Raw genomic sequence first — 27233 nt, forward strand, 5'->3', positions numbered from 1 at the left:
GCTGAAATCCTCCTTTCATCATGTGTGCTGTCCAAATATCAGCTGCTTCTTTCCTGCTTCATCTCAGTGTCAGCTGGATGCAGTCAGACAGCAGTGTGAGGCAGAGGAAGCTGCCATCAGCTGCTCTGCTATCAGTCCTGGACTCTGATCACACACTAAAAGCAGCTTTTTAACTCGTGTCTGTAAGAACTCTTAGTGTTAGCTTAGTGTTAGCTTAGTGTTAGCTTAGCGTTAGCATGCTGTGTGCTAGCTTAGCGTTAGCTTAGCGTTAGCATGCTGTGTGCTAGCTCAGCGTCAGAGCTCTGCAGGTGTCTCGTGTGTAAATATTAATCACAGTGACAGTAAAGGAGGTAAAGGGCTGTGACGTCATCACGTACGCTGCGTCCTCTGTGGGCTCTGAGTGAACTCAAAGTACAAACTACAAGTACACAAACACGAACGTAGCTCAGAGTGGCGGACACACTCGGCCTCGTTGGTCCAGCTGTGAGTCCGTTACCGTGAACTATGGAGCGGCAGATTTGTGCTGAACTAAGCTGCACACAGCTGATGTTAGCCAGGAAACATTACACACTGACTTTAATGGAGAGACCGGAAATACAAACACACACAGTTTGTTGTGTGAAGAAATCAAACACGAGCTGAACAAACAGTAAAGTTCCTAAAGACAAACTGTTAAAGGAGGAAACAAAGCAAACTTACAGTTTCTTCACACACCAACAACAAGCTCCACTCCACGAAGTTCAGGAAGTGACAGTAAACTTTGAGCAGGAAGGAAACACCCAAAGAGACGTTTGAGGACAATCAGGAGCATTGGGACACTGTGCTGCGTTCAGTTGCACCTCGGAAACTCCAAACCTCTGGCAGGCTGTGATTTATTTCTGCTGGTTTTCCTGTTTGAAGCACAAACATCCGTCATCACTTTGTTGTTGTTCTTCCTGCAGCGTTTAAATATTTCAGCACTGAACTGATGTTTCTTCAAAGCTCATTTCAACCTGTTGAAGTCATGAATGAAAGTGCAGACTGAGAGTGGATCACATGATGTCTAAGGTGTGTCATGTGACATGTTCAGTATTGTCACACATGTCTAGATTGTCCCTGATATCATAACTGCTCAAACACTGATGATTATATTTGAAGAATTATTCCTGATGGCAGCAAAGTTTGAATGGAGCTCTCTGTCTGTGCTGATTTGTCGCCCTCTGGAGGTCAAAGCACAAACTGCATGATGTCACTGTAACCACCACAGTGACAGGAAGTGTTTTTATGACTGAAACACTGAAATGATGCTAACGGCTGTCGTTAGGCTCACTGACAGCAGTGCTGATGTGTTCATGTCAAACACTGGCTCAGGTCAGACTCCTTCATCCTTCTCCAGCGTGAGGCCGCCCTCAGACCCACAGGAGCTCTGACCTTTGACCTCCTGACCCTAACCATTTTAGTCTTGTTGCATCTTTAAATGCAAATCCATCCAAACTGTAGCCGAGCAAAAGAAGCTGGAAGCTGTTCTATGAATGATGTTGTTGAAGGAGCTTGGAAAGAAAAGCGTCTGGACTTCTTTAAGTTGCTTGAAGAGGGACATGGACGTCTTAACACCCACTCACATCCTGGGACATTTGATCACAGGAAATCACATGATAGCGTGGGGCTAGATCTCACAATGGGTTCACCCAAAACCTTGGCTGATTGTGACCCACACCCGTTTTCACACCTTGGCTTGTGTGATTAGGTAGAGGATCAACAGGGGCTCCGTGTCCCTGAATTTAAACTGAATTTAAACACACCGTGCACAATGCCAAGTTAGATAATGGTTAAAAGAACAAGATAAGAATAAATAAAAAGATAAATAACTGCAAATAAGTACAAATAAGTAACTGAAGACACGTGTGGTCTGCAGATGTCGATGTACATGGATGTACATGGAGTTTAATGTGCAAAATGAACTTAGTGTGCAAAGTGACCTGATGTGCAAACTGCAGTTTGAGGTCGGTCAGCTGTTCAGGAGTCTGATAGCAGTGGGGAAGATGGAGTTGTTGAGTCTGGATGTTCTACATTTCACACTTCTGAACCTTCGTCTCGAGGGCAGAGGTGTGTCTCTCCTCTGGACTCTGTGATGGTAGCTGCTCTGCAGAGAGGGCAGCGGGGTCCTGATGATCTTCTCCACAGTTGTTATCACTCTCTGCAGGCGTTTGCGCTTTGCAGTAGTGCTGCCGTACCATGCAGTGATGCAGCTGGTCAGGCTGCTCTCCACAGTGCAGCTGTAGAACCTGCTGAGGATCTTGGCCAACATACCAAATTTCCTCAGCCTCCTCAGGAAATACAGCAGCTGCTGAGCCTTCTTGACCAGCTGTGTGGTGTTCAGTGTCCAGGTGAGGTCCTCACTGATGTGGACGCCCAGGTACTGCTGCTCACCCTCTCCACTTCACTAGTGTAGCCAGTCACAGAGGGTGGAGGGTGCAGGCCGAGTGTAGCCAGCTTGTGAGTGAGTTTGTGTGGGATCACAGGATTGAAAGCCGAGCTGTAATCAACCAAAAGTACCCTGATGTATGAGTCTTTGTTTTCCAGGTGGGAGAGGTAGTAGTGAAGGGCAGTTTTCCCACAAAACAGCACAACCAAGGACTCAGAAGCACAACATCAAATACAACAAATTAAAATGCTGGGTCACAAAGACCCGTGACAGACTCACCTTTAACTGCCCAAGACTGCATCTGAATCTTTGGACCAACTTCAGGGATGAACTCAGTGATGTCAGTAAGACAGGAAAGGTTTTCAAATCAAGCTCACTGGGTGTGTTGCAGAGTATATAGTTAGTGTAGTTGTTGTTTTGTGTGTCAGTTCTACTACTAAGTGTCACAGTTGCTGCAAAAAAGCCACCAAGTAATAATAATTTACCTTCAAATCGTTCCTCCAACTCATTTAGTCGCCATTCAAGCAGTTTGTTTCTTACAAAATCATCCAAGAAATGAACCTGAAAGATAAACTGTAATATTTAACCAGACTAGATCTTTGTAACACATTTCTGTGTCATGTTCCTGTTCCACACAGGTGCAGACTGTGGAAATCTCTGTGGCCATGTAGTGGTGAGGTTGCTACTCAGTGTGGTTATGGGGTTTAAATTTATTTTTATTATTTTATTGAAATTTTTTTTTATTTCAGTCAACAACAACAACAACAACAACAACAACAACAACAGATTATAATTTTACATAAAAGTACTCAAACAGGAACCGAAAAAGGAATAGGCTGAAGCCTTATGGCTTATACTTATCCTATCCCTTACCCCCATAGAAATAATCAAATCCTTAACCAAGAAAATAAATAGCATTGATAAATAAGTTGTATAACAGTTTGAAAAGAAATCAATGATAAATCAAGAAATTAAATCAACACAAAAAATTTTAACAAACCAAATTTCTATAACCTTGTATAATACTAATTTTTAAAATCTTCCTGAAGAATGACAAAGAAAAACACATCTTCAGTTCATCATGAAGTCCATTCCATAATTTCACTCCCAAAACTGACACACATCTATACTTAACATTGGTTCTCACTTTAGGCATTTCAAACTTATAAGACCCCCCTCAAATCATATTTTCCATCTCTTAGTTGAAACATACTTAAAATACAAATTGGAACATTCTTTTTCATCACACGATATATCATTTCTAAAGTTTTAGAATATATAATGTCCATGAATTTTAACATAGATGATCCTACAAAAAACTGGTTGGTGGACTCCCTATATCCAACTTTATTTATTATTCTAATAGCTCTTTTTTTTTGCAACTTAAATATTGAATCCAAATATGTTTTGTATGTGTTCCCCCAAATTTCTGCACAGTAGGTCATATAAGGCAAACAAAGGGAAGTATACAATAAATAAAGGCAGTTCTTATTCAAAGAATCTCTTGTTTTATAAAGAATAGAAATAGACTTGGATAATTTTCGTTTCACATGTTCTATGTGGGGCTTCCAACAAAGTTTATCATCAATAATTACGCCAAAAATTTTGTCTCATATACTCTTTCAATTTCAACATTATTTAAATTCAATTTTACTTTAATATTACTTTTATTACCTCCAAATAACATAAATTTTGTTTTACTTTCATTCAATGATAGTTTATTAAATACAAACCATCTATTTAACTTCATGACTTCTGTTTCCACTGTTTTCAGTAATTTCTTTATGTCTTTTCCAGAGCAAAATAAGTTTGTATCATCAGCAAACATCACATATTTTAAAGTATCACTGGCTGTACAAATATCATTTATATGAAGTAAAAATAACTTAGGTCCCAAAACAGATCCTTGCGGAACTCCACAAGTTACTTTTCTAAGTTTAGATTTCATGTTATTAATACTCACATATTGGAACCTATTATTCAAGTAACTATTTAACCACAATTGTACAACACCTCTTAAACCATACCTTTCACACTTCCGTAAAAGTAAAGAATGATCTATCGTATCAAAGGCTTTACGTAAATCAATGAACACACCTATTCCAAACTGTTTTTCATCCACAGCCGTTGCAATATTTTCAATAAATTCCATCACAGCTAGAGATGTTGAGCGATTTCTTCTGAACCCATACTGATGATCATTCAATAAATCATATTTATCAATAAAAGAATCTAGTTTGTTTGCAAATAGTTTTTCAAGACTCTTTGAAAACTGAGGCAGTAAAGATACCGGTCTATAGTTTGACACAATCTGTTTATCACCAGTTTTATATAATGGGATCACTTTGGCAATTTTCATTTTATCTGGAAAAATTCCAGTTTGAAATGATTTGTTACAAATATATGTTAACGGCTGAAGGACACTATGAAGAACTTCTTTAATTAGCGACATGTCAAGGTCGTCACAATCCATGGATTCTTTTACTCTTGAATTTACTCACCACTTCTACAATGTCACTCTCACAGACTCCACCAAGAAACATTGAGCTACATTCACAAGAAGTAGAATCTACTTCATCATTTCCTCCTGGTACAGAAATCTCTTCTGCCAAGTTGGGGCCTACATTAACAAAGTAATCATTAAATTCATTAACTATGCTCTCAGTATTCTCAATCACTACATTACCTCTTGTTACAATACGCGTTGGAGAACATATATTATGTTGATTTTTTATTATCCTATTTAATACACTCCAGGTAGCCTTAATATTATTTTTATGTTTTTGAAGCAGCTGTTCATAATATCTTTTCTTTTCATATCGCATAATAGATGTTTATAAATAGAGCGGTTATTGGACGAATTTCACCAATGTCACCAATGTTCTAAAGAAATATATTTCAGAAGGTGCTGTTGACATGAAAATCTCACCAGATGTGGCAACAACCCATCAAATCCACACATGCAAAGTAATCAAAGCACACGTTTCCATAGATTATGTGTAATAAAGAGAAATAAGACAGGGAAAAGTCTTGAACACACTTGCTGCAGTTTGTTTAACACTTTGTACAAAAGCCTTTGTGTTTGATGACAGCATCAAGATGCCTCCTGGTGGACAAATTAGTCGTACGCATGTATTCTGTGCGCTGTGGGCGTGGCTCTACACAAAGTGACAGATGGTCTCCAAGGTAACCACCATGAGATGCTCAAATGCTCTTAACTTGCACATCACATGTGCTCAGATGTTTCTCCACATCAACAGGGCCCCTTCTATAAACTGTGAGGATTCAGGTCAATGGAAGAAGAAATGACATCAAAGTTTATATTCAATAAACTGAAAGTAACAAACCCAAAGCAACAAATGAGTTTTGCATCAATCATCGGTTTTTAATTTGAGATCTACGTAAGAATGCTAATCACTAACTGCTAATGAACTTCTACCATGGAGATCCTTCTGCTGCACACTGTGGTTCAGCTGCTGTGGAGGACAAGAGGAAACTGCAGCGGGTGGTGAGGGCAGCAGAGCGGCCCTGGGCCCGACACTAACCTCCCTCAGAGACATTTATATACTGGCAATGTCGTCCTCAAGGACCCCTGGACACTCACTCCACCCCCACCCCTTCCCTCTGGTAGGTGCTACAGGTCAATCAGGTCAATGACAAACAGACTCAACAAAAGGTTTGACCCACATGAACTTACAATGCCCCACTGTGTGTGTGTAGAACAAAGATGTGAAGCAGCATGAGACTCACATGTGATGCTGTCCTACATGCATAGAACTAAGAGACAAAGTGATCATGAAATAAAGAAATGTCCCATCACAGATGTTTTGCTGACAGCTGTGTTCAGCTCACAGAATAAAGAGTTTGAGTCCCTCATTGACTCAAACTCCTTCAGTGACACTTGCAGCCTTGCAGATTAGTTTGCTGATCCTGATGCATCTCTGGAGCTGATGCTGTCCCCAGCAGACAACAACAACATAGATGCTCTCACTAGTCCACTTTACCCTCTAATCACATCTCTGACATCTGCAGGTTGCTCCATAGAGACTCTTGTGCAATGCCAGGTGTTTGTGTTTGTGTTTGTCTGTAGGTACACATTAGATATGACCATAGACGCACACACACAAGTGAACACAGCAGCACAGATGGTTTCCACCTGCTTCCCTCTTTCTTCACACAACTGTGAGGATGATGAAGAGGTTTCAGGACGAGGTGGTCAGCAAGCACAGGATAAAGCAGGGCCATGAAACTCTCTGGTGCAGCAGATGTTTAATCAGACTCAGCTTTAGGCTTCTTTTCCCACCTGGCAGCAAAGTAACAGCTTCACTAATGTGAACAGTCACAATGTTAAACGTTTCTATATTTTCATATATTTTTATCTGTTGATGCTGCAGAATAAAGTCTGTTAACAGAGTGCAGGATGTGTAGAGCAGGTCCAGCTCTCCCTTTACTGTGTCCACTTTCATCAGCCCCTGTGAAGTGACACAGAGTGCATGTGTGTCTGTCAGCTGTTGTTTGTTGTGAAGGATGGAACAAATGAACACACACTTTTAGAGAAATCTGAAAAAGCAACACGTGCTTGGGCTCCTTCTGTGCTCGTCTTCATTAATGCTGATCTTTCTTTCCTGTTTGTTCTTTGGCACAAGCTTCAGTCTTTTCTCCCAGGGCTCCTTCACACTTAGAAACACACCTACATTCATTTATACACAAACATCATGAAACAAAGGCTTTGTCAAAGAGGACACGAGATCCTCTCTGAACAGCACATTCATATCAAACACAGGACTGAACAGGATATACTGAGTCTGTGCTGTTTTCATTGTTACTTGCTGAGTATTTTTCCAGTGTTTGAAATGTGACTCAAGTCTGATTCTTCTACTGTGTGTGAACTCTAAGCAGCTGCATTAAACAGCTGCTTTTCAAACGAGGCTCAATCCTATGACTCTGTGAATGTAAACTTTTGTCACCTGCATGAATAACAATCCTTGATCTATCAGGACTGCAGTGCTCCTGTGATCCCAGCTTATAGATGGAGGCTAGCATGAGAGGCTCAGCAGCTAAAGCAGCACACCTGGGTCTCCCAGCCTATTAAAAGCAGCCCTTTGCTTCACCTGCTTCACTAAACATTATTATTATTATTTAAGCAGAGTGGTGTGATTCATGTAGGCATTGCTGTGTGACAGGAGGACTTTTCTTGAAACAGCTCGTGTGACGTGAGCTGACGTAAAAACAGTGATGTTAGCTTGATTCTCTTGGCTAAAACTATTTTAAAAAGAGGGTCAATCATGCAAATCTGCCAATAGAAGCCAAAGTTACAGCCCCTCAGAGTTTAAAGAGAAAAGGCCCGTTTCCAACACTCGGTTGTGCAAAGGGAAACAGGCCCACAGTGCCTGAGTGTGTGGGTAATTCTTCAAATAATATTCAAAAGCAAACATTTTTAAGCATGTAAATAAAATTCAATCATTTCTGCTCTTCAATACCTAAGAAATGAAAACTGGCAGATGGTCCCAAAATGTGAAACGCCTGGCTATCTGTGCATTTAGTGCTGCAAGTTTTCACTGTTTACCTTCAGAAGCATAAATCTCTGCACAGATAATGTTCATATGTGGATTCCTGGTTTTCTGCAGTTAATTGTGACCCAAAGCGTATTTTTAAAGTGGTTCCAGGCAATAAAGTCTAAAAATAAATACATCTACTTCCTTTTTCTGTGTTCCAGCCTCAGTGACTCTGACACAGTGCTGTAATATTTACACCTCTGATGAAAGCAGAGTTTGTAGTTGCAGAGAAATACTCGACTCATTTTGGGCATTTACGAGCAGGAACCTCAGAAAGCCCCTCGCTGCTTCACTGGTTAAGAAGCAAAGCAAACATTAGTTCACAGTGATGTTAATTAAGGCCCAAAGTTTAGGAACGAACGTCAGCACTTCACTAATGAATGTAATGCTGATTCATGTGCTTGTTTTGTAATGTGCATGTTGTGCGTTGCTATTTCCCATATTCTTTGGCACTGATAGATGAAGAGTCTCAGGCAGGACCGAGGCTGCCAGCTGCTGACAGTGAGCAGGGAGAGAGCAGCAGAAGCTGGGCAAGAGCAGGGCACCTTCAGCCCCCTTCATCAGTCAGAAATCATTTGGGTGTCTGTGTGAAATGTCTGATTTTTAAAATCTTTTTGTAGACATATTTATTAAATGTTTAACAATTATATAGAAGAAAGACAATGTAAAGAACAAAACATGACAAAACAAAAATGAGTTGAAGTTATGAACTGTTTCTGAGAGACAAATAACACCAGGATCCTTTTTTGTGTAGCTGACAGCTGGTAACTGTGCAGGGGCGGGTCTAGCAAAGTGTTGCCAGGGGGGCAGGTAGGGCATTAACAGGGAGAGGGGGGCACAAAGAAATACTTTTCTTTCTTGTTCTCATTTAAAATGTCTCACTTTTAATAAATAATTATCTGAATCTTACAACAAACGTTTTCATCTGATGTAAAATGTATAGAAATCCATTATTGTACATAGTCATTTTTTAGGGTCCCATCATAATTTCTTCAGAAGTAAGTACTGCATATGATGCCAGTGTTTCCCACATTTTCTAGATTCTGCACCAGTACTGTGTGTAAAATGCATCAAAAAGTCCGTTTGATTCTTTCTCAGCTGTCTTTCTGTCTCCTTTCACTTTTTAAAGGTTGCCATGTTAGAAAACATATTTTGCCCTGCCGTGCTGTTTATTGATGTGGCAAATGAAAGGTTTATGAAAACATATCTAAATCTGTCATCAGTAATCAGCAATGATCATGTCTCACCTCTAGTCTCTGTCTTAATGTCAGGTTTCCACCGTGTGTTGTAGATGTTCAGGAGGTTAACTCGACCAACAGTCTACTTCCTGTTTAGAATACCAGGACAGGGAGGATGGTGCAGGTTTAAGTTTATTAGACTGATGCATGTATACCAACAAGACAGCGTCCATCACTGTGACAACAGCGTTTGTTTTCATTCAAAGGCTTTATGGTTTTTCCTTTAATACCTGGGGGGCCGGTCTCCAGTCAAAATGCCCGGGACCATTTTTTGTCCCAGTCCAGCCCTGGTGTCAGATCTGCATGCAGTGTCAATGAGACGATCAACAACAGATCAGACAAAACACTCAGGCGGACACTCCTCTGTAGAAGGAAACATGGAAAGTGTGAGGTAATCAGTGCACAACATCACTTTGTATTTCAGGCTGTTTTTATATAGAACTTCAGCACCAATGTAAAAGTTCTGGTTTTAGGAAGATGAAGAACATTTTCAGGAAGGATGCCGTCTGCAAGCAGAGCTGCTTGAACCTCAGCGCTGAGGTCCAGACTACTTCCTGTGAAGCCACGTGATGTAAATCTGCTGCTGTAACTTCACAGTTTACTGAAGCTAAATGCAACGTTACCATATAATCTGTTTTCAACAAAGGTTTCACTCCGTCCGGTGTTGATGGAATGATTCAGGCCGTACTCGTCAGGCTTCCCATCGACCACACGCATTTCAGTCACAAACCCCGTGACTGACAACAAGGGAAACAGCAGAAGAAAAGATGTGGAAAATACTGGATGATGATGATGGAGGATTAACCGCGGTGGCTAAACTGTTTCCTGTCTTTGTGGGCGTACTCACAGGGAAGTTTCCAGGCACGTCAGTCTTGGTGGCTAAAGTCTCCATTTTCCAACATGTATCGCTACAGGTGCAAAGACACAACATTAATCATCAGTGTAAATATTTTAATGCTGTCCAAACTGTGTTTGCTTTGTCTGTCCTCTCGCACTCACAGAGGAAACGAGGACGCCACCTTCAACCCATCTTCAGTTGGCTCAACCATGGCCGGACTTCCTGTTGGCTTTGTGACAGCAAACCACTTGAAATGAGAGCAAACTGCAGTCAAGCAGCACTTACAGCAACCTGTGGACACGCAAATGGAAAGCACTGAGAATCATACAGAAGCATAAGAGCTGTTTATTGTAACACGTGTGTGTGTGTGTGTGTGTGTGTGTGTGTGTGTGTGTGTGTGTGTGTGTGTGTGTGTGTGTGTGTGTGTGTGCACATTAATAACACACTGATGTATGTTAGTTTGATTTATGCTATATCTGAGAAAACAACTGCAGAATTTTACATCAAAGTTTCCAAAGCTGATGTTTTGTTGTTCACTCTGTTTTATATTCATATAGTTTGTTGTTTTTAAATCAGTGGACAAAATAAATATTATCACACAAAATCCAGGGTGAAACATAACCAAATAACCTAAATGGTGAAGTCATTATAGAAGTACATGTTGCAAAGGTCAGCCTCCTGTATAGACTGCTAAACTGTCTGGGGGGGCCCTGCCTGTCCTCGTTGGATAAGCTCCACCCCTTTTCCATAAGACGGAGACATTTGTATGAAAATAGATGGGCAGTAAAATAAAAAATATTATGGATGACTCTGTAAATCAAAGTCGGCCTGAGGCAGAAGCAGAAACCATGAGGAGCACAGCACCACTCCCAGAAGGGCACGAAGTGAAGCCATAGCTGCTGAAGAGTGAAGACGTGATGATGGAGGAGATCACAGATGAAGATCTGCTGCCTGCTGACTCTTTATATAGAAGAGTGAGACTATCTCCCCACCAGCAGCTGCACTTATACAAACCCCAGGTGCTGGGATGGCTTTGAACATGTGACATTTTCTGCAAACACATGGACAGTTTCATAAGCACAAAGATTATTCCTGCAGCGGCAGAATCGTATCCACTGTGTGAGAGGTGAACGTCAGACAGTTCTTAGAAAATGTAGTTTCTCTTTAAGCTTTTAACGTCTCTTTTACCCCCATTTGTCTAAAACTACTTGACAGCCCTTCATGTCAGAGGTTTATTACCTGTGCAGGATGGAGCACATGGTCTCAGTCAGGCTGGACACGATCACTCCTACAGGAAGTAAATGTGATTTTATTTCACCTGTGAAATGATGAAAAACAGCAGAATAGCTCACGCTAACAAACGGGTGTTGAAATGTTTCATTTTCTGCTGTTTCACAGGTCAAAAAGGGCGTCGAAGCAAACTGAAGCTGAGCTGCTGCTGCTGTTGTAGTGCAGCATCTGCTGTGTGCTTCATCAGAGAACCTTCTGTACACAGCAGACAGAGGCTGCTGCCACTGAAGTCCATCTGCTAGAGAGCTTTAAACACTGGTTATTGAAGTGGCTTTGATGACACTGATACACAGTCTTTGCTGCTGTCACAGGACAGGGATCCACCAGGGAGTAGTTGTCAGGATAAAGAGCCTTCGCTTCTCTAAATATAAACTGGATACTTGTAGGAAACTTTGGGAAGCAGCATTTTTCCTCATATCGTCTAAACTGAAGTTAGCTCAGGTGCTTCTTCCATACTTGCTCTGCAGAAAGCCAAAGAGTTTGGAGCTCTGCAAACATTTGCAGCACAGCTGGATGTTTGTAACTTTGGTCACCTCTGTATCATCCCTCAGATTCTTTCTGCACAGCTTTGAAACCACGACAGCACGAGTGATGCTGAGGAGACGTCCAGTTTAAACAGACCTTTATTCCTGGAACACAAACACATGAAGTGATGCTGCTAAAGAAGAACATTTAATCGCACTAATGAATCAAGCATCTGTTTGTCTGTCAGTCTGTCAACAGTTCCTCTGATCGACTTCAGACTTGGTGGGTATTTTGTTTTTGCAGCGGTCAAAGTCGATCAGCGTGTTGCTTTGTCTGCTGTAAATCTGCCTGTACAAAGGGAAACATGCATGTTTTAGATGCAAACTCACAACATGGCTGCATTTTTGTGATTATGTGTATTTTATATTGATTTATTCTATTATGTTTTGTATATGAATCTTTACAAGTGCGTCGATACAAAGGCTTGATTAAAACAAAGGTCTCAGCTGTGCTGTTAGGGATGCTCTCATATTTGTTTCAAATGTAATAAATCAAAGGATTTCAGGCTTTTCATCCTTTTTATTTGTTTGGTTCTAACAGCAGCTGGATAAAAACATGCAGGTGATGAATATAATTGTGTGATATTATGAGCATTGTGAATAAAGAAAGAGCAGAGATAGTAAAAAGGAAACAGGTGATGGACGTGAGATTTTCAGAACAAAAGCTCCTCAGTGAGACGATCACCTGGACACAAGGTCAGGCAGCTGGGACTCATCTAGAGAGCAAAATGGAAAAGTGATCTGTGCAGAACATCACTGTTGATTGCAGTTATTTACATCAGACTTCTTCTCTGAGATAAGAGCAGCATTTGTGGGAAAGATGACAGTATTTCCAGGCTGGATGCTGTTTGCAGGGAGAATTGAATGAAAGTCTCCTGCACCTCAGCGCTGAGGTCCACACCTGTGAACACAGATGAGGTCAATCTGCTGCAGCACGTAGAGCTTTACTGATCAGCAGGTTCAAAGGATTCAGCAGAGCGTAGAGTCAGAGCTAAATGCCACATCACCATAGAGTTTGTTAACAACAGCTTTCTTTGCCCTTTGTCTCGATGGACTGAATCAGGGATACTCGTCATACTTCACCTCAACCACGTCACTGAGAGACCCCAGCCTGACACAGCAGCAGAGATGATGAAAGCAGAAACAGCAAACAGATGCTTCAGTTGTGTTTCTCTCTGTGTGTGCGCTCACGCCCACTTGTGTGTGTGAACTTTCCACGTACCTCAGCTTGTTTCTCCAACATGAGCCATCAGGGCTGAAAAACATCACTAACACATGAATTCTTTCTCTTTTTGTTATCACCTGTGATCATGTGTCTCATGTTTCTGTCATTCACCAGTTCTTGTATAGTTACGTGTAACTAGACTTCTGTGGGACGTAAATGATTGTTTTGTATGCAGATCTGTACAAAGGATGTAAACACTTGATTACAAAGGAGATCTCAGCTGTGTTGTTATGGATGGACTTCAACGTATTTGTTAAAAAAGAGAATAAAGCAAAGTGTTTTAGCTGTTTGGGAGTTTTTGTTTGATTCGATTCAGTTTTATTTCTATGGAGTCAAATAATAACAAAGGCTCTAGAACAGCCCTGAGTTTGTCCAGGTGACACTCCTCTGAAGAACAAAGACAAAGAGGAAGAAGGGGACTCGTTTTCAAGTCTTGTTTCTTTCAAAATAAAAGCTGAAATGTTTTGGAAGCATGATAATATTTTCAGCCAGGATGCCGTCTCCAAGGAGACCTGCACCTCAGCGCTGAGCTCCACATCACGCCCTGTGAAAGCACAGATATAAATCTGCTGCAGTGAGAAGAACTTTACCCAACACAAGTGTAGAAGTAGACATTTGACTTTACCTACAACCTGTTAACAACAAAGCTTTCATTGCCTCTGTTGTTGATGTCATGTAGGACTAATCATACTTCACATCAGCCATGCACACGTCAGAGGATCTCCAGGCTTTCAGTAATAAAGCCAAGCAGATGATGTGAACATAGCAATAGTAAAACATGCATCATAATCAGCTGTATGTGTCGACTATGTGGCACCTCAGTCTTGTTGGCATGAAGAAAAGTTGTGTAACATGTAGCATAAGGGCTGCAAAGACATCATGTAGACAGCAGTCGTCTGTTAGTCGTAACGTATCTCCTGTTAAAGAGTTAAATGTGCGTTCTCCATCTCTGTCCTCTCACAGCTCGCCGTACATCAACTCCAGCTGTGGTAACCATGGCTGTGCCCATCAACACGCTGAAGCTGAGACGCCACCCGTCAAAATAAAAGTCTTAGTTCTGATATTTTGTAATGAGTTTGTAGATTTCCCACAGCTGATCGTAACAGCAGGCTGCCGGTTTGGAGAAGCCAGTTCAGGAATACTGGAACAGAAGCTAAACAAAGTCCTGCTGTGAACAGCAGCAATATGGATTTTACACATCCATCCATCTTTTCAGCTCAGGGTCGTGTGTGTGTTTGCACCATGTTTACAGAAACTGGAACGTGACTCCACTTGTGGACAAAATGAGCGTCGCCAAGAGTTTGAAGGCGTTTTGGAGACTAAACATGGTGTTTTAGTGTCAGGGGTACGATTAGGTTGTTAGGTTGTTAACCTCTGCTGCCACGCTGACGGCGTATGCGGCCAAACGGAAGAAGACAGTCTATATTCTTAGCAGCATGCACAGCGTGGTTCAGACTGATAACACTACCAAAAGGAAGCCAAACACTGTCACCCTTTACAACAAAACAAAGTGTGGCGTGGATGTGATGGACCAGATGGTTCGGGAGTACACTGTCCGCAGAGGAACACGGCGCTGGCCAGTTGCCGTGTTTTATAACATGATTGACATGGCAGCACTGAATGCACATGTGCTGTATCAAGCATGCACCGGGATGAAGGAAAGACGGGTGGACTTCCTGGTGGAGCTTGCAAGGGAGTTGGCTCACTCTCATGTAGCTGCGAAGAAGGCAAGAAAAGAACAGTTGCTTTGCACACAACCCTCCACACCTAGCCCTGGAAAAAGAGCCACGTGTCAGGTCAAACACAAATGCAAGAACAATCATGCCACTGTGCGATGTGTTCACTGCTACAGATACACATGTGGTAAATGCAGACTACAGATACCATGGCAGTGCCAGGATTGTGAGTGATTGCTGAAAATGTTGAAATGTACTCACTCACTTTTTATTATTATTTGTACATATGTGTACAAATGGTTGGTTTTTTGTACTGTTTTTATCAGTAAATCTCAGCAACAAAGGACATACACCCATGTGTGTTGATTTCTCCCTAAGATGGCAAACTGAAATACTCCAAGTTGGTGACTTTTGGAGATTTATTTCCCTGGATGATTGAGAATGCATCAAGATGAAACACAAAAGCAAGTTCACAGCTTTTAGCAGCTCCAGCACCCCCTCATTCACACACCCCCACTCCCCTCCCTCCAGAATTCCCAGGTAACAACCTAATTTACATATGAATGACTAGTGAATTTAGCTTCCACTTGGCTGAAGCTAAAGCTTAGCTAAAAGCCATTTGGCTGCTCTCCGGGTTTTAAAGGTAGAAAGGTAGAAGCCTGGGACTCCTAGTGTTAAGAGTGATGGTGATGCATGGAAAAAACCACCTGGTCTCCTTACATACACCTCCCTCAGCCAGTCTTTCATCATTTCCTCATCCATCCAGCCCTTTTCATTTGCCTTAATGATGATTTCTGCTGGAAACTTCTCTTTAGGCAAAGTCTTTCGCTTAAAAATCACCATAGGCGGCAGTTTCTGTCCATTAGCATGGCAGCCAAGCACAACAGTAAAAGAAGACTTTTCATACCCCGTTGTGCGTATCGCTACCGTGCTGGTCCCCTTCTTCTCCACAGTGTGACTCACTGGGATGTCAAAAGTGAGCGGGACCTCGTCCATGTTTGTGATGTGGCTGGGCTGGATGTGTTTGTCGCCGATGTGTTTGCTGCAGTAGGAGCAGAAGATGGCCAGCTTTTCCTTATAATCCGCTGGAAGTTGCTGCGCTACCGTAGTCCTGGTCCGGATGGAAAAATGGCACCGTTTCATAAAATGAAAGCACCAAGACGGGCCTCCTCGGAAATGTTCAATGTTCATCTCTTCAGCTAGTGAAACTGCTTTTAGCCGAATGGTGACCGTCGAAACGCTTTTCCCGCTCGTTCTTTGCTCGATGATCCACCGCTCGAGTCTTTCCTCCAACTCGGGCCACCTCGCCTTATGTCCGCGGAAACTCAGCTGCGTTTTCTTGACCTGCCAGAGCTTGTTTTCTAGCTTCCTCCATTTGCGAACCATCGATTCATTAACCTTAAATTCTCTCGCCGCTGCTCGATTTCCATGTTCCTCCGCGTAGCTGATGGCCTTCAGTTTAAACTGTGCTTCGTAAGCGTGTCTCTTTGCCATTTTCAGGGTTGTTAAAACAACGATGTCCTGCATACCTGTTCTTTTATACAGGTATGTGCGATAAAGTCAACGCACACACTTCACTCTTTAGCGTTCTCATGGTGTTCTCTACTACGTCCTCATTACAACACACAGGGCGCACTGCGCTATAGGGCGCGCCGTACTTTTTGAAGAAAATCTAAGACTTTTAAGTGCGCCTTATGGTCATGAAAATACGGTATACATTTACATACAGTGACTTGTCTTTGTAACCAAAGGGGGTTGCAAGGGGAGGTGTTTTGTAAACTATTGTTTGATGTTTGTCAATAAAAGGCAGCGAGAGGAGGCCATCATTGGGGTCATTGTCGTGCTGGACACAGATGAGAGGCCTCCCTTGCGCAAGTAATCGATCGATCGACTGTCTTGTTTTCTTCATGATGAATAAGTCTCTAGAATTAGCGGGGTTTGTGGAAACACAGACCCAACAGAAAACTTTAACCTTGTAGACTTCATTATGTTCCAGCTGCTCTACAGACGCTGTGACCTCGAACTTAAGCAGGTCGTAAAGTATGTGCAGCTCAATAACTTCATAATCAGACCCTGTGGTATTTAGGCAGCAGAACAACTAAGAATAACAACTACAAATAATGTTTTTAGGTTTCTGTTGTACTGCAAGGTTCTGTACAGGAGAACCAAACCAAGAGCAAATATTACGTCTCATTTACACCTGAGCACGAAGAGCCATCAACATTTAGCAAATTGAATCATCTTTGTTTAGATGCAAGAAGAATCATATAGAAATAAAAAAGTAGAAATAGAAATCCAGAGCAAAGATATCCTCTAATTCAGCGTAGCACATGTGCAGCTGCTGCGATTCACGTAAGCATTCGGCTCGTCGCTGTTGCAGATTTTTCTCTCGCTGTTCTGGCTCACAGCGCTGCAAACACAAAAATAAATATCCCCAAAGGTGTGAAAGGGAGCTAATTAGTAAGAGTATTGTTACTCTCCGCAGGAGTAGTCCAGCAGTAGAAATCAGTCCAATAACAAGGTGTGTAACATCTAGCAGGGTGACAGAAAAACCCAGGGTAACTTCTAAGGACCTCAACGTCTCTCTCACATTGTGTTTTTTAAACATGCTTCCATTTGTCACTTCAGTCTTTACTCTGAAATACAGGAAGAGAAATCATGGCTGAAACAATTTCTCATGAAACCAGGGGTGTGGTCCAACAGTCAGTTTGGTGAGGAAGGTTCCTAACTGAGAGAAGTGACCCAGAAGTATCTGTGTAGCAGCCACAATGAATCCAGATCATGAGCTTTATTAACTGATCAAAGTCTCTTCTTTCATCTTCTGTATCATTCAGTTTACATTGGTAATGCCCATTATTGTAATGCTTTTTTAAGACGAGCAAAACTTTATTTCACTTTGGGTTAGCTGGGATAAGTGATGGATGGAGGGAATTTTACTTCAGCCACAGAAATCCTAAACAGGAAGGAGGAGCAGAGTTACAGTGGATCACTATCCAGCAGGGAAACAAGGTTTATTTCAATTTCTTGGCCATGAGTGAGATTTACTGAGTGGGCAAATTAGGGAGACGACACCATCAGATCCCGAGCCCTCCATGTGTTAATCAAGAGACGGCTGCTGTGCTACAACCATAAATAATGAATAAATTAGGAGCTAAAGCTGAAAGGACAGTTTATTTGTACCATCTTCACGTGAACACATTCAAGAACATCACAGATGAAGAAACATTAAAAACTTCCACACTACATAAAGCAAGAAAAATAGTTTTTCTTTCAGAAAAACAGAAACATCAAACATCTCCAAGACTCTCTTTGAAAGAACTAAAAACCTTTGTTCTCATGGTCCAATCATGAGTGAACTCCCCGATGAAGCCTTGTGTGCTAAAACATGTCAGAGTTTTAAAGGTTAAACATGAGTTTCCAAAACGTTTTGCTGGAGAACAATGAACTATTTGACTGAGTTTCAATCATTTACAGACGAGCAAAACCAGGACAGAGAAAAAAGGACAAAACTGACTCAGTAAAAAACAGGAAAGAAGATCCCATGTAGATCTGTATTATGTAGAAGTTCAGCCCAGCAACCAGTTCAGTTCAACACAAGTTTAAATGATTCTATCTGAACTCTGTGGAGCCTGATCTCAAGCTTTTTGAGTCTGACACAGAAACCAGAGGATCTTTCTGTGTCTTCAGATTCACTGTGATCCAGTGATGGGAGTGATTTCAGCCCTGAGTGATCGCGCTGATGTTTGCACAGAGCAGACAATGAGGTGAATGTTTGGGCACATTGGTAACAGTGAAACAGTTTATTAGTAACGTGGGATCGTTTGTGTGCAGAGTATGAACTGAGATTCCTGAAGCTCTTGTCACACTGGTCACAGCTGTAGTTTCCTTCCATGTGTGTACGTTCATGCCTGTTACAAGTACTTGAATGTGAGAAGCTTCTGTCACAGTGTCTGCACTTGTGTGGTTTCTCTCCTGTGTGGACTCGTTTGTGTGATTTAAGCTGACCTGCAGTGGTGAAGGATGACCCACACTGATCACAGAGGTGCTTTTTAACCCCACTGTGAATCAGTTCATGTTGTTTTAAATCACTTGATGTGGTGAAGCTTCTCCCACATTCTTTGCAGTATTTCAGTTTGTCTCCAGTGTGTCTACGTTGATGTACTTTTAGGGTCTTTTGCTGACTGAAAGTTTTTCCACAGAGGTCACAATGAAAGTCTTTCCCACCACCACAGTGATGACAGGGTTGAGAACTGGATCCATCTGTGTCGCTCTGCTTCTAAACAAAGACACAAAGACAGTGTAAGTCAGTCCTTCAACATTTGTATCCTGAACGTCGCCTGAAATAAAGAGCATCTCTGCAGACGTCCAACTACATTTGACTGTTTCAGTTAACACACTCAGTTTACTGGGCTGCAATAACTACAATACTACCACCATAATACTACAGTAATACTAAAATCATAACTGAAAGGAAAATCTGAATAATCACTCAGAGCTGCTTTTCCATGCAGTAGAATTGCTAACATGCTAACACAGTTTAATGAGCAGAGTTGTTCCAAACAGTCAGGCTAAAATGACAAGATAACAATATAAATACATACCTCACAGTAGCTGCACTTGTAGAGTCTCTTTCTGGTGTGGATCTGTTGGTGTTGTCTCAGGTGATGTGGAGCTTTAAAAGTCTTCTCACACAGGTCACATTGATAAGGTCTCTCCTCAGTGTGGGTAAACATGTGTCATTGTAACTGTGCGTCTGTTGTAAACTGTTTGCCACACTGTTCACAGCAGTACACATCATGTCTGGTGTGAATGCGTAGGTGTGTATTTCGGTTCCTTCTCTGGCTGAAAGTTTTTCCACAGATGTCACAGCTGTATGCCTTAATTCCAGAGTGGGTAACTAGATGACTCTGTAAGCTGATACTGCGAGTAAAAGCTCTGCCACACTGATCACAGCTGTACGCTTTAACTCCACTGTGGATGAGTTGGTGTTTTTTTAGGGAACCCTTCCAGGAAAAAGACTTTCCACACAAGTCACAGCTGAACGGTCTCTCTCCAGTGTGGATGACCTGATGCTGTTTTAGTGAAGCCCTCTCAGTAAAACCCTTCCCACACTCGTCACAGCTGTATGCCTTAATTCCAGAGTGGGTAACTAGATGACTCTGTAAGTGGCTACTTTGAGTAAAAGCTCTGCCACACTGATCACAGCTGTACGCTTTAACTCCACTGTGGATGAGTTGGTGTTGTTTTAGGGAACCCTTCCAGGAAAAAGACTTTCCACACAAGTCACAGCTGAATGGTCTCTCTCCAGTGTGGATGACCTGATGCTGTTTTAGTTTAGCCTTCAGAGTAAAACCCTTCCCACACTCGTCACAGCTGTATGGCTTAATTCCAGAGTGGGTAACTAGATGACTCTGTAAGTGGCTACTTTGAGTAAAAGCTCTGCCACACTGATCACAGCTGTATGGCTTAATTCCAGAGTGGGTAACTAGATGACTCTGTAAGTGGCTACTTTGAGTAAAAGCTCTGCCACACTGATCACAGCTGTACGCTTTAACTCCACTGTGGATGAGTTGGTGTTGTTTTAGGGAACCCTTCGAGGAAAAAGACTTTCCACACAAGTGACAGCTGAACGGTCTCTCTCCAGTGTGGATGACCTGATGCTGTTTTAGTGAAGCCTTCAGAGTAAACTCCATCCCACACTGATCACAGCTGTACGCTTTAACTCCACTGTGGATGAGTTGGTGTTGTTTTAGGTAACCCTTCCTGGAAAAAGACTTTCCACACAAGTCACAGCTGAACGGTCTCTCTCCAGTGTGGATGACCTGATGCTGTTTTAGTTTAGCCTTCTCAGTAAAACCCTTCCCACACTCGTCACAGGTGTGTTTTTTCTCTCCCTTTCTTCTGTGAGGTTTGTCGGCCTCCTGAGAGCGCTGACTTCTGGCTCCATGTTGGTCCTGCAGTGACAGAGATACAAACAGAGGCAGTGAGTGAAATGCAGTCGTGGAACAAACTCAACCTTCAAACTCCATTAACACTAGTTTTAAACCTGAAGGTGGAGCGTGGCACCAAACACCTTAAAGGTCTCTTATCCCCACCTGCTGGTAGTTCTAACACATTACATCCAACCTGCTGTTAAAGATAATTCATGACTGTTCAAACACTAAAATCATGCACACACACACACACACACACACACACACACACACACACACACACACACACACACACACACATTATTTTATAATTTAGATTATTTTGTTGTTTCCTATTACATATTTCTATAATTTGTATAGATTTATACAGAATTATTCAGTGATAATAAATCCTATGTTTGTTTATTCTAAAGGAACCCCGTTAGCTTCCACAACAGATGTTGCTCGTCTTCCGTCAAATACTCACATAAAATATTACACAATAAAGTGGATTCAAGATATCCACATAATTTCACTCTTACATCCACAGTGAGGTTTCACAATTGTTCAAATATAAGCAATCAATAATAATAATAATAATATCAATAACATTGAGGCACATTACACAAATTTCAAAAACAAATCATGTCTTACAATATTTACAACAACTAAAAGCTCTGTAAATCGGCTTTTAAGTGTTCATTGAAGTTTTGAATAATTCTCTAATTTTTTAAGGCAACTTATTCCACTTAAAAGTTGCTCTAAATGTAACAGTTTTACAAAACGTTACTTTTAACTCGAGCATTTACTAAATTGCAGCTTGTTGAAAACTGTGTAATATGATGATGTATTTCATCTGGATACTGCAGCTGAGCAGAATAAATGTGGTGTGTTTAACAGAATTGCTTTCTTTAGAACTACAAGTAAGCCATAGAATATTTTAGCCTGTACAGGAAGCCAAGAAAGGTTATTATGCATTTGATCAATATTAGTATAGTATGAACATCTTCACACTAATCTGGACGCCTTATTCTGGACTAACTGAAGTCTGTTAAGATCTGTCTTATTAGCTGCTGACCAAATGATTGAACAATACTCCAGATGAGACATTACTAGTGCATTAATGACATCTTTCATAATGAAGAAGTGATACACAAAGAGCATTTCATAGCCATAGCTATGCCTTGTCGGCAGAGTTATGTGACATTAGTGATGTTTGTACTTTCAGCGTTAACTTGGTTTTAAAGCCTTTAAAATATACGCCGTTCAATAGTCGACCTTCATCTGACAGAGAATGTGATGATTTTGTGGATAATTAAAGTCAGTCATATATCCACAAACACAACAAGCTGAAAGTCAGTGATGCTGCTCGGTTTGCAGTCCTGAACATCACGGCACAAGCAGGATTCACTGCACTGTTAATGTTAGCTGTGTTATATTGCTGCCTCTGTTCGGTGGTGTCGAGCCAAACGCACTTTAACGTGTGTTTGAACGAGCTGACGGTTCACTCGTTAAGCTGAAAGAAAGATGCTTTAATCACAGCAGTCACACATGTGTCCACTGCACCATCTGGAACTCTTCTTGTTTACACTCGTAATAACACAAACACTAAATCCTGCTTCTCTGCTGCTGTTGTGTAGCAGTGTGTACACCTGAGACTGTCACCTGTCTGTCTGTCCTGCACTCTCTCTCTGTTTCTTTCTCTCTGATTGTGGAATAAAAGTATGAACATGTGTTTATAAGTTACACTTGTGTTTGAATCCTGCAGCTTATCACACATTTGATTTCCATGTGTGACGACTGCAAGTGTCCAGAGTGAGGACAGACTGAGGGAGCCACTGCTGCACATCATCTGTGAGGCTTTGCAGCCCTGATGATCCACCAGGACAAACTCAGCAGTGTGTGAGGAAGAGGAGGAGGAAGAGCCAGCAGCAGCTGACAGATGGAGAGAATAGACAGACTGTTCCCTGTTTGTGAAGGACTGCTAGGAAAGTTTAACATAACTGTCTGTGCTGAATCAGTCTTATTAGGTAATGTTCAAATAATGTGATCATCCCAGTGTTTCCAGTGTGGGAGAAAGTACTCAGGGCCTTCAAGTTACACACTATGAAAGGCAGCAACAAGTTTAATGTTCAGAAACCTAAAGTCTGTATCAGCAGCAGGATGGAGCTAAAATAAATGTTGGTTTCAGTTCTATGAAGCTTTGAGTATTTTGGATCAGTAGCTGCTGTGTTTGTTGCATCATATTGCTGTAACTGTTTATATGCTTTATATATTCTGAGCTAAGTTGATCTATAGTGTTACATCATATTCTATAAGGATGTTATGTGTTTGTAGACTTTCTGCCCAGTTTGACCCATTTAGCAGACGTCAGCCTGTTTAAGGCTCTGATATCTATTCTGTGTGACTTACAGCAGTTATGACATGGTCTGATTTTCTCACCCAATAAAGGAATATTTCATATATCAGTCTACTCTTCATTCTATCAGACACAGTTATCACAGCTCCTACATTTGCTTTTACACATATATGTAAGCATTGAGCCAAATTTAGTAATGCCAACATACTGAAGGAACAATATTTGTCTCTTATATATGATACATCTATATACACACTGTCACAGATACTTGTCTGTGAGTGAAGTGATTAATATAATAACTATAATATTGGCCATATTATATTTACATTACCACAGTGAGATGACTTTAGTCTCATGAACAACATCAGCTAATTGTTATTTACAGCTAATCTTAAACGACTGTTCAGCACAGAAATGAAGCCCAACAATCATGTTTCACAGTCCTGTGGTCTCAGCCTCAGATACTCATCAAATCACACAGAGCTCATGTAGAAACAAATGAACTAAATATGTTCTCCTTCATTTCTGTCAAACAAAGCTGTATGAAACGTTTCCAGCTGTTAGTATCATGGTTGCTAGGCAACCTGGGCAGCGCGACGGAGGCTAGACGTCCCATTTCACGAGCCTACGAGCCTCGCACTTCGGCCTTAGCGGTCTTTGAGTACGCGGCCCTTGAGGACTTTAAAGCTGCAGAACCTGAATCGGGATACAGCCATGATGATCTCCAGCCTCGTGCTCGCCAACATTCTCACCTGAGTTAAGAAGACGATCACTGAAATGGTCTCAGCAGGTCCTTTGATGACAGCAATGAAATGCAGTGGTAAGGCTTTTTGGGGATTAAGTTCGTTTTCATGGCAAAGAAGGACGATGCAGTTCATCTGATCACTCCTCATAACATTCTGGAGTGCAGGCAAAATGCTATTATAAAAACTTAAGCAGCAACTTCTCCAGGTTCCAATATTTATGCAATTCTCAAACCTTTTGGCCACGACTGTATAACCTCTTCTGAAGTTTAGTGGATATTATACATGGTTATGCTCAGGATGTGTCGGCCAGTTTCCACTGGAAACGCCTTTTGGTTAAACTGTCAGCGAGGAATTTGCATTTGCACTGTTACATTTTTATATAACTTTAATGCACATAAACAACAGCTGCTTGTTTCAGTCAAAATACATTGATGGGTTTTTAATAAAGTTGTGCAGCTGTAAAGTATTTTGTCTGGTGTCAATTCTATCGTCAGCTACATCGTTATGGCAAATGTTCAAATGTATATGGTGATAAATATCTTTGGTCATATGGTCCTGCTCTGTCTGTCACCTTCTGTGTTGAGCTCATTGTTTCCTCTGTAGTGGCTGAGCTGAGTCCAAGTAGCTGAAAATGTTCCTCTGCTGCTCCGTCAGACTCTCCTCCTCCTGCTGATCAGCTGGGACACAAAACAGATCTTTGTTAGGCTCCACACTGCACTGAAGAGTCAAAGTGTCTCATATGTTCATCTGACAAGTAAAAGAACACATTTTTGTTTCCCGAGGTGGGCAACTTGTTGGAAACAAACACAAAAGGTTTGAGCACTGATACCTGCCATTGCTGGCATTGAAAGATCCAACGCCAGCAATGTGGATTGTCAAGACTCAAACCAATCATCAAGCAAAGACAACAGGGATCAGTTGTTTCTCTTTATTTAGCATTCACAGCATTTGTAGTTGCCTTCTGTGCAGGGGAAGTCCACGCACACTGTGTGGTACCGCCATCCGCAGAAGGTGCATTCAACCTCTGTAAGAGAAACGAGATTGTCTGAGACTGAAATGATATTCACTAAAGAAGTGGTGATTTGTAAAACTTCACATTTTGATCCGGGACGTACTCTGCATGAAAACAAGCGCTCACTCTTCCTGCTCAACAAATGACAAGGGCGGAGCCTTATACCACGTGATACAGAAGCTGTGCCGTGTGATGCTAAAATTAGCAGGGAAACAACAACGGAGAGCACGTCAGGGACTGTGCAAAACGAGGGATTTAGGAAAAGGAAGAGAGAGAGCAAGCAAGAGAGAGAAATAAAAGAGCAGGAGAGAGAGATGGAAGAGCAAGAGAGAGAGATGGAAGAGCAAGAGAGAGAGATGGAAGAGCAAGAGAGAGAGATGGAAGAGCAAGAGAGTGAGAGCCAGGGCATCGATGACTTTGCTCGCCCTGAACCTGCCATATTACAGGCCTTCTTAGATTACCACCCACAGCAGAACAGTAGCAGTGCAGTTGTGATGAGGGTGTTCAGCTGTAAAGATGGCACCAACAGGAAGTGGCTTACTTATTGCAAAGAACACCATTTATTGTTCTGCTTTGTGTGTCTGGCATTTGCAAGGCTGACTGACACCAGCACATTTATAACAGGCATGAGTGACTGGCGACATATACATCTGCGCACAGAGGAGCATGAAAAGAGCAATACAAACCAGACCTGTGCTGAAGCTTTTTTCTTAAGGTGCTCAAAAGGCAACATCAGGAGCTTGTTTGCTGGCAGTCAGTTGTCAGCTCACAGAGCACAAGTGAAAAAGAGACGGCAAGTTTTAGAGCGTATAGTGGATGTGATCAAAGTACTTGGGAAGAGGGGACTCAGCTATAGGCATGTGGAGAATGAGGCTGCATACACTTTAGGTGATAACACCATCGATCATGGTAACTTTCTGGAACTGATTGTGTTATTAGGCAAGTATGATATGTGCCTTGGAGAACATTTGAATGACTGCATTGAAAAAAAGCAAGAAGTTGCATCAGACCAGTGGATCAAGAGGTAGAGGATCTCTCATCACCTTACTCTCCAAAACAACTGTCAACTCAGTGATTGATGCACTTGGCCATCTCCTTCAAGAGAGCATCGCCAGTGATGTCCAGAAAGCTGGGATGTTTTCTGTTCAGCTAGACACAACCCAAGACATCACAGGTTATGCTCAGTGTTCAGTAATCATCAGGTATGTTACTGAGTCTGTGCAGGAGAGGCTTGTCTCCATAGTGAGGTGCGAAGCATCCACGGGGCAGTACTTTGTAAACTTGCTTTCCGGAGTTTTAGAGCATCTGAATCTAGACAAGGCCATGTGCATTGGGAATGCAACAGATGGTGCTTCAAATATGCAGGGCCAGTACAAAGGCTTTTCAGCACTCATGACTGCCCAGTCTCCAACTCATGTGCATGTGTGGTGCTATGCACACATACTTAATCTTGTGATTGCTGACACAACACAAAGTGTCATTGAAAGTGGATCACTCTTTAATTTACTTAATGACATAACTGTGTTCATCAAGGAGTCCTATCACAGGGTTAATCTGTGGGAGAAACAAACCGAAAACACAAGACACAGACGCCTCAGTCCAATAGGTGAGACATGGTGGTGGGCCAAGCATGATGCCCTCCAGAAGATCCTGGTTTGACTAACCAGTGATCAGACAATAAATTTAGTGTTAAAATGGTAAATTGGGAGAAGCTTCCTGCTTGATTAATGCAGCATAAGTAATTTACTGTATGAGGGAAATTCTATTTTTGTGATACTATTTTGAACATGCTTTCCTGTTGTCCTGTCAACTTAGTGGGTTAATAGCTGATATGCAAATTAGTTGATCGGTTCTTAGATTAATGAAAGGTGACTGAATTCTAGCACGAGTGAATGAGATGTGTTGGAGTTGTTGTGTTGAGTGGAGACTCTAAAACACTGAGTTTCCTGCTTTGATGTGCGAGTGAATTCTGTATCTAGATACACAACTCTGAATACGTCAGAACAAACTTCTTTTATGAGGTGCATGACAGCATGTCACATGTTTTATGATGAAGGGAAAAGGAAAATTGAATAAAATAGATCTGTGGCCTAAATGAGTGAAGAGCACAGACCTGGTGATTAAACTCATAGCTAATAAGACATTAGGCTTATGTTGTGTGTTGTGCAGCTGATGGTTGGCTTGGAGTGAATCTAGCTGATGATTCTTCTTCTGTTGTGAAGTCGAGCCTGCCGATTAGTATGATGGTATGATGAACCATGCTAATGGTATGATTTACCCTCCTGAGATGAGGAGTTTGTGTCATGACTTAACAAGGCCTTTTTATTTTGATACTTTCACAGTGCACTGAAAGTTTTGTTTGATAATCTCTGTTATTTTTCATTTTATCTTTTGAACAGGCACTGATTTTGTTTGTCTATTTCTTTTCTTTAAGCAGATCTGCACGTCAGAAAT

At 41.6% G+C, this 27233-nt stretch overlaps 2 protein-coding genes and 1 long non-coding RNA gene across 5 annotated transcripts in view; 1 reads left to right on the plus strand and 2 right to left on the minus strand.

The window, feature by feature from the left end:
* LOC309702194 (protein NLRC3-like) overlaps positions 1-769 on the minus strand; it is a 43474-nt gene extending 42705 nt beyond the window's left edge. Inside the window, exon 1 of one of the 2 annotated variants that reach the window (XM_082526701.1) lies at positions 700-769. The gene's annotated coding sequence lies outside the window, so the exon portion shown is untranslated. The remainder of the gene's footprint in view (positions 1-699) is intronic. The other variant, XM_082526700.1, reaches the window with a different exon arrangement.
* The window catches only part of LOC309702533, a 120529-nt gene extending 110136 nt beyond the window's left edge, over positions 1-10393 (minus strand). Inside the window, exons 1-5 of the long non-coding RNA XR_014275597.1 lie at positions 10197-10393; positions 10045-10105; positions 9821-9934; positions 9428-9560; positions 9207-9286 (exon numbers count right to left, since the gene is read on the minus strand). This is a non-coding gene — a long non-coding RNA (uncharacterized lncRNA). The remainder of the gene's footprint in view (positions 1-9206; positions 9287-9427; positions 9561-9820; positions 9935-10044; positions 10106-10196) is intronic.
* The window catches only part of LOC309702279 (uncharacterized protein), a 164537-nt gene that overhangs the window by 100508 nt on the left and 36796 nt on the right, over positions 1-27233 (plus strand). The window lies entirely within an intron of this gene.

The sequence above is a fragment of the Aulonocara stuartgranti genome (assembly GCF_965226115.1).
Source record: "Aulonocara stuartgranti genome assembly, chromosome: 3".
NCBI classification, from domain to species: domain Eukaryota; kingdom Metazoa; phylum Chordata; class Actinopteri; order Cichliformes; family Cichlidae; genus Aulonocara; species Aulonocara stuartgranti.